Here is an 11,613-nt window from a genome sequence, read left to right on the forward strand (position 1 = left end):
AACCAAAAAACCCCCAACCCTTTTTGAAGATTAAAGTACTGTATAAATTCATTTTTGCTTTTAAAGGGTAACTAGTGGAAAGTATTTCCATTACTGCTGCTACCATTAGTCAGATATCTGCATGATTCTAACTTGCTTTGTCTTTCTCCTCCCACTAAGTCAGAGGGAAAGTGGTACATGAGGACATGAGAGTGAAGAAGAGCAGAGTAAAAGTGAGCATACAGGAGGCTAAAAGCATGTTTCTCTTTTTTTTCCTCCCACTCCTTGTCTTCCTACTTTAGGGCTTGGGGAGATAATGAGGGCCTTGGCTTTGTAAACATTATTTCTGGCATATTGCAGCGGGAAATCAGCTATTATTTATGGCCTGAATTTTAATAATCTGGGAGCTAACATACTTCAGAAAGAAGGAAAACAACACCGTGAAGCAAAAGCACAGACAAACATTGCTTTCCTACCCTCAGCGAGGAGGCCACTCGACAGGAACATCAAACGCTGGCTCTCTTGTGCCTGGTTCACGTTAATTGTACAGCTATTGTTCCCACATAGATTCCTGGAAAACCAAAGAAAGAGAAAATGGGAAGAGCGAGATAGATGGAAACTGAAAGATTGAAACTGAATGAATATGCCCTAAAACAATATTAGACTAACAAAGACTGTGGACTATACCCCCTCGGTAACACCAGCCGCAATGACAAAAAGGAGGCTATATGAGAACAGGTGTATTCTGCACATATACAGCTCATACAATTGATTGCCACGTGTGAGAAGAGGATATCTAGCTGTTTCAATTTACTGCTGTCTGTTCCTTTAAAGTGGTAACATTTTGTATTGTGACATAACTTAATTATTTTTTATTCAAAAATGACTATTTCGTTAACTTAAGGCAATGGTTAGTGAACAATTGTGGTTTTAGTTAAAGAAACAAAGAAGCAAACACTAGCATTCACTACTACAACATTTAGCTAACCTTTAGCATTTACCCTAGCTTTCTCCATTGCTCTGCATTCTCTTTAAATGCCACCAGGGGGCGATACTTATGACCACTTGTGTTCCTATGGAAGTCTCTGGGAAAACAACCCTCTGCCCCCAGACCTCTGTGAAAACGTTGGTGATGAGTTTATGGGCTCAGTCACTCATTTTGTGTCTTATTGAATAAGAAATAACTCCATTTTATAAATTTTACTGTTAACTTATGCCTTCTGCAGCTGCTCTGTCATGTTATTGTCTCACCAAAAGCACTTGTGTTGTGTTTTGTGAGATTTATTGTGTTATTTTTTGGTGGCGTTTTCTTAAGATGCAGTGCATTTGACCTCACAGTACAAACGTGCCATTCCTCATCATGTCAGAACATGAGTAACATCATGGTAGCTTCATCCATCTTTTACATTGTAAATGTAATGTCACTTATATAGTGTTTTTTTACTCTGAGTTCTTGAAGCTTCATTCATAAAAGCTGCTTTTTTGACACCTAAGCACCTTATTCACACACACATGACTGCATCCAGATCAACTTGGTGTTTAGTATCTTGCCCAAGAATACTCTAACATGTAGACTGGAGTACCCAGGGATCAAACCACTAACTTTCTGATTTAAGGATGTTCCACTCTTCATCCTGAGCAAGGCTACCTGAGATTACAGCAGCTGGTATTCCCAGGTGGCCTCCCATCCCAGTACTAACCAAACCCAAGCCTGCTTAGCGTCCAAGATCAGACGAGATCTGGCATGCTCAGGCTGCAGTGACACGTAGGAGTGGAAGGACACACACAGTAAAATTGGAAAGCACTGAACAGCAGCAATGCAGTAGATTTTCTTGTCACAACTATCAGATCACCAACTGTGTTCATAGTTTTGGTTGGATTTTGTCTGGCTCTTGTGTTTCCTGGTTGTAAATGAAACACAAAGTGTGACACACAGAACAAGCAGATATGGACACGGGATACATAATGCAGAGCTGGCCTGCTGGAGAATTACTTCAAGTGGTAAAGCAACTACCTAAGCAATAAAAATGCTGCTGCTTGTCTGCCAGTCTGCCATGCAGGCTGTGAGTGCACAGCCCAACAGGCAGCAGGACCAAGGTGACTGCAAGTTCAAAGGGCAAGGTTCAGAGAAGTAATCGACCCTGTCCTGCTTCACACACTCCCTAGCTGTCCATATTTACGAGGTGTAATTTTTATGTGAGCGCTAGGCAACAACAGGTTTAAGAGGGCCAGTATAACCTTCCTGGGGCTCGGGGTGACCTGCACCCCAGCTACAATAGTTTCCACAATTAGGAACAGGGCTTCACTGAGTCACTTAAGCGTCATGCTTCTATGGAAGCTCACACCCACTCACCCACACTTATTAGCTAGCTTGAAACTGTCACGTCTCTCTCTTCTAACGGCTCCGACTTGGGAAAAAACCTCAAGTAGAAGCACATGGCTTCGATCCAAAAGGTAAGAGCATGCAGTCATTCTGCACTACTTCTTCTTCCCACCAATTTCTGTCTTTGTTTCCCTTCCTGCCCCTTTCGCTACTTCTATCTCTCGGGCGTGGTGAGCTGTGACAGTTGCTGCAATGCCCTGCGACACAGTGAATATGCAGCAGGGGCTCACTGGGTCTGGCCACGCAGACTTGTCACCACCATTCATCATCAAACCCCAAACTACCAATTAACTCCTGAGCCTACCCCCCCACCTGCCTGAAGGCACAATGACCTGCCCCCCTACTTGGTCTGCTTCGTTCCACACAGCCCTAACCCCCACTGTGTCTCAACCCTGCTCTATAATCTCTAAACATGCCCCATAACTCCATGACATACAGATGCTCAGAGATATTCTTCCCCATCTGTGTGTTTCTGTCTGTTTGTCAGACCCCTGAACTTTACAAAAAGGATAAAGTCAATTTGTCTGCTCATTCCAGGCAGAGCCCAGCGGAGCTATAACAACCCATCATTTCACGGGTAACACAAAAAGACGTGCACCTAGGCTTGAGACGGAGGCAGTGTCCGGCTCTATTGCATGAATTTGTCAAGGAAATTCCCATCCAGGTGGATTTACCTATAGTTAAATAAACAAATGTATGGTCTTTGAATCACCTTGCGTGCATAATTGATTTGTCAAAGTCTACCTTGTGGGTGGTGTCAAGGTGTAGAAAGAAAATGTCTGTATAACACATGACATTTCTTAGAAATGGTCATCTATCAGTCCTCACATGGCTGCATGCAAAGCACTTTTCTCTGAGGTAAGTAAAACTCAGTCACAAGCAGTCAGAACCTGTGAACGCAGATTGCAGTAGCGGTGAAGATGTCTATGAAAAATATGTTATTGTTCACCTAAACACTGGTGATGAGTGGTTTGTCTACATTAAAGTAGGGGCTATAATATATTCTAAGACCTCCATTATGCATACCATTTGTTGAGGATAAAACTGGAAACCTTTATTTTTTCACTTCGCTCTAAATCATTTTGTACTTATGTATTGTAAGGGTTTACCTGTCTCACCTGACCACATCAAAGAGCAAATAACCTTGCCAAGCTCAAACAAATGGAGTGCCACACCTGTGTTTGTAACGGACAGACTTGCTTAGTAACAGAGAGACCTGCCTAGCAATGGGCACTGCCCTTGATGGAGAGCCTACATAGAGAAATATGTATTCAGCAGCTTCTGAATAGAGGAGACTGCTTTAAATGTCCACTAGCCGAGAGTTCGCTATGACTCGCTACACAGATACTGTGAAATCATCAGCCTTGACTGCAGAGACAAGACTATTTGACATAAAGTATCACAAGCAAACCGCTGATTCTGTAAGTCTGCAGGGCTCAGTCCCTTTCTTGTTCCTCTGGGGACATTTTGCATTAAGATGGACACGTCACATGGCGACAGATCACAAACTCCCTGCAGCTTGCACAGCTTTCATCCCCAGTAACACAGGAGGTCATCCCTGTAGCAATCAGCAATCAGTTTTACCCATGTGCAGTGTTGCCAACTTAGCGACTTTGTCGCTATATTTAGCGAGTTTTCAGACCCCCTTAGCGACTTTTTTTCCCCTAAAAAGCGACTAGCGACAAATCTGGCGACTTCTTCTGGTGTTATTGGAGCCTTATTTATGACTTTTTGACGTGAAAACGCGTATCGCTCTTACTCTCAATAAGCAGCGGGTGCTGCCATGGGCACCTTGCCCATGCCAAAGCGCTCACAGGCGGAGGATAGTCCTCCCCCAGCTGCTATCAGGGCAGGAGACGTTCAAACCTATGCGTCCAAACTGCAAATGAATCGCGCATGAACGAACAGTAAAAGAACTGACTGCGTTACAGTCAGTTCTTTTACTGTTGAGTTGTTTTGTGGACCACAAGGTTTTAAAATACTTCTAAACACACACACACACACACACACACACACACACACACACACACACACACAAAGTAACTCCACCAGAGGGCCTATTTCGGGTCACTTTTGCCGGTCCAAGCCCGGATAAAGGAGCAGGGTTGGAATTGTGACATTAAAAAAACAATAATTGCTAAAAGATATAAATTATAAATGGATTTAAGACGGTTTTTACTGACTTTATCTCTCTTTCACGATGTTATTTCTCTCTCTAACAGCTAGGTTGCAATCACATTAGCATGACCAATTATGCAAATTAGGCGATGACGTCATTTAGCGACTGTTAGGACAGCCAATAGCGATTTTCCTTACTGTGGAGTTGGCAACACTGCCCATGTGTGGCCTTTATCATAGGATGTCTGGAGAAATGTCTCCTTGTTGCTTCCTTGTTATATTCATTTTTGTTTAGCACAAACACAGATAGCCTGACTGTTTTGTGTACGGTTCATCTTTGACATAATACTCGGCTGTGTGTGGAAAACCTTGGTTGCATAAAGAAGAAAGAAGAAGAAGAAAGTGTACTTTATTGGTCCCCGTGGGGAAAATCCCTCTCTGCATTTAACCCATTCACTCAGTGAAGCAGTGGGCAGCCACTGGGCGCCCGGGGAGCAGTGTGTAGGGACGGTACCTTGCAAAAAAAACAATTTTTTTGTGCCAGCATAAGGAGGATTCCTAGCAAAATCAGTACTGTTTAGCTAGCTAGCTAACAATAGACGTTTTTCTTTTGGGGGGCATTTTTTTATTTTTGTGTCTAGTGGAGCAGTGAAAATAGACAGGAAAGTAGGGAGAGATAGAGAGAAGACATGCAAAAAAAAGGCCACTGCACTCCAGCCATGTAGCATATCATTGCCTGCTTGCCCACTGAGCTAAAAGAGCTCAACTTTTTCATTAGACGGAAATTCCTGGACATTTTAAATATTTGCAAATTATAATGTGAAAGTTTTAGTCAAAAGCTTCAATTGTGATTTAGTACAAAACTTTCAATTATTTGAGGCAAAACTATGGAGTTGAAATGTACTTGTTGTATGAATAATAGGGAATTTATACATAGGGCATTAAGTCCAGGTCACATGGTAGGTACACTGAAATTGCAGACCCCTGTGAAACCTTGGAAGTGTAACTAGATGTCATCTTGGTTGTGATTGTATTCCTCCTATGCATTACTCTGAGGTTACTTTGTCATTGCAGTTTTTGAAGGAATCAGTGACAGAATAATAATCAATATAAGGACTCATGTATGTCAGCAAATTCCTGGACGGAGATTGCTGAAATTATTGCAATGGAATGAAAAAGTAAAAAAAGTGAAAAATAAAAGCAGGGATCCACGAGGGAAGAAAGTCCCAGAATTTAGTTCCTGTTGTGCCTGGAACTACATAAAACACGAGGCCAGGATTTCAAGGTAATTAACACCGCGCACAAAGATGAATGTTAAGTAGGCCACTTATGTAGGTTACGTCATAACCCTTAAAAAAATTAGCCTAAATCAGCTATAATGGGAAATGTGACAGACGTAATAATAATAGATAGACTCCATAGCAGTGTGCTAATGAAAGTATCTGAACTGGAACTGGAACACCCACACGATGACTTGTTAACAAAATGTCTTCATTAACCTTGGTTTGTTAAAAATTGTGCCATCATCTGATTGACTGTCATGGCATGTCCTGCGACTATTCCCAACAATGTAAATTAAAGTCATATAAATATGACTTATGACTGAATGTTTTTCCCCATCAATGTGTCTTTGTGAATCACAGGCAACAACTACTGGGTTACTGGTTCACAATGAAATTAGATTTATTTAGCCTTGCGATATAAGGGTCTTTCCATTCTGCTACACTGTACAGCTTCCTGTGACACGACACACAGTAAATCACCAATCGAAAGTGCTGTCTCACTGTAGGTTATATGTAAGGCTGATCTCTTTCAACTAAAAGTGCACTTGGCTTCAACTTCACACCCACGGGGTGAATGGGTACTGCCAACAAAGGATTATGAAAATAAAGCATTTTCCTGCATTTTACTTGGCAAAGGCGTACTTTGTAAAAACCAAGGTCGGGGTAATCTTTGCTCCTCAGCTCTGCTAACTCCAAGTCTGTGGGGGTTAAGACAGAGGTGACAATGCATTCTGTCAAATTCAGACACCTCTGCTGACAGCACAACAATAGCATCCAAACTTTCCTCCTATTCATGGATCTGTGGTATCAGCATGAACTTTCACTTTATGATCTCTTCTAATCTCCTCCTAGCTCTGCAGTTCACCTGACAGCTCTCCTGCAATCACCAAGAGGGTTAAAGGGCATCTGCTCGTGCTTTTCACTCACAGCAATGTCCAAAACTGCTCGAGTCTTTTTGGTCCAGTTTGGGAGAGTGAGAAAAAACAACATACATTGGCTAAAAAGGGAAACAGGAAGTTAGATACAATAGAGAAGACCTTTGATCCATGATGAGGGGGAAGACTTCCCCTCTGGGTGCAAACTATTAATGTGAAAGTGACTCTGCCCATTGCACATTTGTTACAGAAAATAATGGGCCTAAAATTAACACACAATGGGCAGGCAGACGGAGCGACACTTGCACCCAGCCATGCGCAGGAAGGGAGCGGGAGGTAATTGTATAAAAAATGAGTGATTTGTTAGGACTGGGGCTGTATGGAGCGCCGGCCGGTCGACAGCTAAGGGCAAAGGAGGAGAGATAAGATAGAAAACGAGATAACAGACTTTGATGATCGAGCTTAGTTACCACTAGCAGGGTATCTATTATGCTATTAGTTTTTGTGAGTCCCTAAAAGCATTCAGCTGCTCTGCTTACATGTTTCTCTTTTAGGTGAAGGTTCACCATTCAAATCACTCAGAGATGTGTTTTATTCTTGTGCATCTTTGCCATAATATTTCTCATTCTTTTACTCATCCAGAGGATTCTTTTACTATTTTCTGAGATGAGCAAAACTAATTGATCTTTTTTTTTTTTTTTTTTTTTACTTTGATAACAGTTTGGGACACCCTTGACATTCTTTAATTAGAGGCTAAGTACTTCTCCAGCAATTTCCAGCAGGAATATTCACATGTGCCGAGCATTTGTTTGTTTCATTGGCTCAGCCTAAACCGTCTCTGCCATGAATTAGTGAAAGCCCAATCATCTGATTACACACTTGTAACATCTGTTCACCTTGCGCTGCTGAGGGCATTTCAGCACATGGTATGGACTCCAACTATCACCCAACTTAAAAAGGGTTTCTTTCATTTACCAGGTTTCCTGTAAACTGTAGCTGAGTGTGTCTGTTACATCAAATATAGAAAGCAATGAGCTTCTCAGAGGCTGTTAACTGCTGACTTCTGAGGCCAAGGACCATTTTCTCTGCAGAAGAGCCGATTGTGTACATGGTGGGAGTATACATAAGGCCAGAGGTTGGAAGTTAACTGCACTTTTTCAGGTATCAGTATTTTACTACAGTATTTATTTCCCTGAAAACCTTTTACTCCATACATTTAAAAACAAATATCTGTACTTTCTACTTATCACATTTTAAAAGCAGACTTGTTACTTTTGGTTAAATGGTATCATCTATAGCGTTTATACTTGGGATTTGAAGTGGGCTGGAAGGACTGCAGGGTCCGTATGTTGGGTTTGCGTTACTTCAGAATAGCTAGTGGTATCGGATAGGAGGACACATGAAGGGAGTGGCTTTTTTAAAAAGTGGCAGGTAATTTCAGTTCACAGTAAAGCACCGTGTTGGACTGTTGCACAGTGACTGTGATGCTCATGGTCAGTGTCAGGTTAGTGTAGCAGAGATGAGTTTGCACTTAAGATGATGATGGTTAGATTAATTCACTGAATTCTAACTTGTCTTGTAGGGGTCGGACACCATAATAGCTTGTGAAATTGTGTATATCTTGTTCAGTTGTGTAAATCCACAATAAGCAGCAGGTCAGCTGATCACAGCCTGTACTTTGAAGCTCACATTAGAAATTATTGGGAGCTGTGATTCTTCTCCCCGTGCTGAGCCACCACACAGACCTTAGGGTTCCCCCACATGCTGAATCCCACTTTAACCCTTGACTGTTCTCAGTTTTTTGCTTAGGTGAGGAGGCAAAGTCACTCTCTACAATGTAGGCAACAGAAAATAGTTTATTTTTTAAAGTTCCCTTCACTGCATGTGTCCTTCATAGAGTTTAAATTTGAGTGATATTGGCATTCTCATGTACTAATATTATTTTATTATTATATTAATATAGCAAAAGGGTAACTTTCTACAAAAATGGTAGGTAGAATTTTCCTTTAAGGAGCTACTTTTTAATTATGCACTTTTTCCCTTTTGCTTGCATAATAAAGTTTCTTCAGTGCTGTACCTTTCTGTACTCTTGCTACCTTTGCGCAAGACTCAGTGTTCATTTTTTGTGAGTTCATATGAGTAAACTTAAAGAGTTATTGACATTTCCCAAACTGGCTGATCAGCTGTTGCTTCTCGGTACTTTGTTGTTGGATGTGACAACAAATTAACCCCAACATAAAAATAAATAAATTTAAAGAAAAACTATTGATGGTTTTGGTGGAAGATCAGTAGATCAGCAGTTACTGAAACTCTCAGGCTAGCGCATTTGGCACCACCAACCATGCCACTTTCAGTCAGCGTTCTTCCCCATTCTGATGTTTCAGATTTCAGCAGGTCATCTTGACCATGTCTACGTGGCTAATGCACTAAATCGCTGCCATGTGATTAGCTTATTGTGATATCGAATATTTGAGCTGGTCTAAAGTGGACATTATGTTTATATAAAGTATACACATGCTTTGTTTAATACATAATTCCTGCTTAATGTTTAACATTTTCAATGCATTCAGCATTCACTGTAGAAATGAAAAAAAAAACTTTCACTGCATGGATTTGTCAAAACTTGTAAGTGACAGAAACTGGCCCAACAGCAAACACGCAGTGATGAATTTCTGTAGCGCTTCTCCCGCAATGTTGTGAGACTTAGATATGAGGAGTAATATAATCCTGGGTCAGGAGGCTATAGAAAAAAAAGTATTGTTAAGTAAATTTAAATCATAAGCTGCTGTGTGTCTGATTATACTGACCTCTTCATCTTGCAGGTCTTGCAGGTCCTTTCTAGAACAGCCCAGGCCCCTGTGGATCTCCTTTATATTCGGGTTAGGTTCTGACACCGTACCTGGCTTGTGTTCACCATTTGTGCTCAGCCCAGAACAATAATAATCAAGCAGCAGCGAGGATTATGTCTCGGTAAAAGACGAGCAATGGAATCCCTCATAACCATTTCCCACTAACAAAAACAACAATTACAGAACTGTGATGTAAAGCGAACTTGATTTGTGAGTGTTTTACAAGGCCAAATGGGGGGGGGGAAAAAAATTGAGTGAAGGAGAAAGAAGGAGATCTGTTGTGAGTTAATGTTGTTGGACAGCAATGAGTTTTTCCCAGGTGCTGAGGGATTACGGAGGCGCTGATGGGAAAGTGTCTTTGTTTGCCCTGCTGTTTATCTCGGTGTGTTATTTTATCATTTATTACCATAACATTTAGAGGATGTGCGTGTGGAAACACATATAATTCACATGCATATCTTGCCTTAGTTTAACACGCTTGTTCCTCCTTTTTGTTTTAACAGACTCGCCAGCAGCAGGGATCGTAAGATCTCATTTCCACTGAGCAATGGTGAAATTTATATATATAGAAAAACTGAATTACCAACAAAATATGTGCTGCACAGTTTTGCTGTGGAAACAAAATAGGCACACTAACTTGGAAGAAAGAAAGTGTCTCTTCACAGGCGACTATTCACTGGCAGCAATAAAAAAAGAAGTGTTTTTTCCCCCCATCATTCTTTTCATCAGCTAGCCTTACTTATTGTTTGGTTCAACTATCACTTGCTCTCCAACAACAGTTTGTTAATGAACTGTTAAGACACAGAGAGAAGGAGAAGAACAGAGAAGGTGGAAAATAGTGTCCCCAGCTGGTTTTGGCTGTCTAATAAACATGTAAACACTCTGCGTTCTCTACCTCATTAGGTGATTGCAGAGGCCGCTTGCTCTCCATAAATCAGGGCCCAGGTTATCAAGGCCTCTGATCTTAACTGTAGTGGGCGCCCAGCTGTCTGCAGCCGCACTGACTAGGAACAGCAGGCTTGAAGGAATCCAATTCCCCACGTCTCCCACCTTTCTCATTTTGCAAATAAAAGCAGAGATATGCTCGTAAGTGCACAAATACACATGCTAACTGGTCATCAAACCTACGGTACGTTTATAGTTCTAATGAAATGCCTTCAGAAAACTGTCTTTTGCAAATGTCAGGTGAGCTTATTTTGGTGGATAAGTGTTTGTGTTGTTCTAGTAAATCCTAGAGGTGTTGCTGAGGCACCAACAATTTTCCTCATTGTAATCACACACACACACACACACACACAAAGGTACAATCTCCACAGAGCACGCTTTGCTGAAAGATGAAAAAGTTAAAAGAATGAAAAACGGCTGTGTGAGTTTGACTTTAACCACCTCTCATACCACCATAAATGTTACTACATGCCAGGTTCAAGCACAGTGTCACTCTCTTATTCCCTAATGCGAAACACACTGTGCCATATTCCTCGCCAGTCTACGAAATAGTGCAGCGCTAGCCTACTTTCACGTAATCTTCAAAAGTTTCCTTTGTACTAGTCTTGTGGTTGACTAATTACTGCCTCTTGTATGCTAAAGAGGTGTTAATTTAAACAACATTGACAACAAAAAGGGTAAATAATGAAATCACAGATAGTCTAACGCTTTCAAGGTAGTCACCAGTGAAGCTAAACTAATTAGGTTTAAATTATAGATAATGGTCTGAAAATAATTCCAAGATGGTTTGCACATTGCCTGCAGTTAAGAGCTGTAAAGAATTTATTAGCACAGCGCAACGTGTCACACTGTCACAGCTCTACAGAGACTCAGCTCCAGGATTTGGTGTCAAAATCTTCACATTCACATACAGTATAGAGATGAATGGAAACAACATTAAGGTGGATAAAATCATGTGCATAAGATAAAAGTCTAACCTGAATCATTAGGCGTGTGTCTAATGAAATTCAGAGATAAAAAAAAAGATACTTGATATTGTCATATAAAAGAAATGCAACACGGAGTTCTATGGTTATTTACGCTTCCTGGTGTGTGTTGCGCTTTCTAGAGTTTATTTAAAGTCTTCGGGGAGGTAATGAACAGTCTAGGACACTGGATTCAGGAGAGAAGTGTTGAAGACT

The 11,613-nt window shown here is 41.1% G+C and overlaps 1 long non-coding RNA gene across 1 annotated transcript; it reads left to right on the forward strand.

Annotated features, from left to right (window-relative positions):
- The first annotated feature begins 7,616 nt into the window (after positions 1 to 7,616).
- On the forward strand, positions 7,617 to 9,684 carry LOC113025472 (uncharacterized). The gene is made up of 2 exons (XR_003272799.2): positions 7,617 to 7,799; positions 9,461 to 9,684. It is a non-coding gene; the product is annotated as an uncharacterized LOC113025472 (long non-coding RNA).
- Positions 9,685 to 11,613: the final 1,929 nt, after the last annotated feature.

The sequence above is a fragment of the Astatotilapia calliptera genome, chromosome 7, assembly GCF_964374335.1.
Source record: "Astatotilapia calliptera chromosome 7, fAstCal68.1, whole genome shotgun sequence".
NCBI lineage: Eukaryota > Metazoa > Chordata > Actinopteri > Cichliformes > Cichlidae > Astatotilapia > Astatotilapia calliptera.